This window comes from Ciona intestinalis, unplaced genomic scaffold (genome assembly GCF_000224145.3).
Source record: "Ciona intestinalis unplaced genomic scaffold, KH HT001224.1, whole genome shotgun sequence".
NCBI lineage: Eukaryota > Metazoa > Chordata > Ascidiacea > Phlebobranchia > Cionidae > Ciona > Ciona intestinalis.
Genome location: NW_004191545.1, coordinates 1 through 2,224, shown reverse-complemented (window position 1 = coordinate 2,224; position 2,224 = coordinate 1).

The window sequence follows — 2,224 nt, the reverse complement described above, 5'->3', positions numbered from 1 at the left end:
CTCTTTTACAGTTTCAACACTGTAACCATCATATGTGCAACGCTTTCCTTGGTCAGGCCAGTATTTTGCACATTTTGTCTGCAAACATTTAACCCTCATAATACATTTAAAATTTGTACAACTCCATCTACTATGACCATTACTTTACCTTGCCAGATTCAACAACATTAGTAAGCATAACTATAACCAAGCATTCCTGTTCCCAAACCATCCTCCAGAAGTCTCCAGTTGTTCGATCCAATGGACCTTGTGTTGCTATGAATTTACGCTCCTGAAAATAACCCTGGAAGAGAAATTTAATTCATCCAATCATTAACTAAACCATAAACTTACACCTACTTACATCAATATAATTTGCATTGATATAATCAGATTTCTCAGATGTTTTTTTCAGACATACCCTTGTAGCATCATCTATAGAGCAAATTTTTAAACAAAGGTTTTAGAATACATTAATAACAAGAACTTACATGGTAAAATGTTATTGTATCTATTTTTCTTCTTGTGTTTTGGATTTTCAGCGTGTGTTTTGGGGAGTTTGATTTCCTTTGTAGCCCTTTCAAGTTCCTTAAATACAGTGAATCATGAATCATCACATAACAACCATGTATTTATTTATTTTACCCGGAATTGCTTCTTAAAAGCTGCCTCATTAGAAGCCAACATATCCTTGTACCTTTTCACCAAGTGGCTTGCAGGGATGTCCAGTTTGGTGTTTTGAATGTTAAATTCTTCATAAGCATCTAAAATATACTTGTTAAATAAGTATATATAACTGTACCCCTTAATAATTTCTGAAACTGCAACTTTAAACAACTGTTTGATGCCACAAAAACATAAATCAACGTTTTAAATGCTGATGGAAGCAGCTAATTTAAAATGCAAGTTTAGGTATTGCGTACAGATAAATACTGTCATTTAAAAAAAAATATATTGTTATGTTTACGAAGTACCAATACCATTAATCTTAGAAATATCATTGCTTTAATTCTAAGACGTAATTCATACAACTTATAACCACTATGTCTTTACATTACCGTGTCTGATATCAACATCCTTTAGTGGATTTAAATAAGTCGGGTTGTCCAACTTTGCTTTCTGGATCAACTTATAAGTTGATATATGATTCTGTGATTCCAGTATTTTTATATAGTATTCCTTCATCATTTTATTATTTTACATTTAAATTAAAGTAAGCCCAATAACAACAATGATATAATTTGCTTAATTTGATGTAAACAGAAATTTTAACCTTCAGCATTTGTATTATCTTGTTGCAAAGCATCTTTACTTTGATTATCTGATGATTTATGGGAAGTGTTCTTCAAGTTTGAATTCCGATTACCTTCTAAGTTCACATATGCTTCTGGAAGTTAAAGGTTGTTATACATTTTATATAGGTGAGGTTGTATAGCAAGGCGTGTTATAATAATCCCAGTTTCAACAAGATTTATAGAAGCACTAGGTAAATTTCCAACATGCCTGGCAAAAGCTTATTTAGTATCTATTATGTTTACCTTCACAATTTGTGTTATCTTGTTGCACAGTACCTTCCTTCTGAACAAAATTAACCTTTTGTGATCTACCTTTTTTCAAAGGAACATTCCTGTGTTTTCATATTACTTAACATACGATTACACAATGTGTATAAAAATGAATTATTGCATGGTATAAGAATTTAACATTAACTCTTACCTTTGTTTTCTGTAGAAATAAACAGCTCCTGCCACAGCTATCAACATGCACACTACAACCACCACAACTGAAAAACATAAGTTTTATTTAATCTCTATTTAATTACAGCAACAAAGTTTAAGAACCACCTGCTATTATGGTTGAATTGGAACTTGAAAGTGGGGTTATAACAATGAGTTGACTAGTTTGTGTCAAGTAAACTCTATCAGCTAAAGTTAAAGTGACAACCTGAAATCTGTGGGCAACAATTTAAATAATGCTTTTACAAAAATGACATAAATGTCCTTACTTGTATGTGACTCCATTGGTCAACAATCTGTTGGAGCAGGTTATAACATAAGATGTATTCACTTTACATTGTGTTGTTGTATTGGATGATAAGCTAACTTGTTTGCTTGTTTTATTAAACCTGAATTTAGATGTTTTTAAATTGTTTTTTTTTTTAAAAAGACTTTAATCAACATTTGTCAAAAACAGTACCTTGGTAAAAGTGCAGCACAATATGTAGAGGAGTTTGATGATGTAATTA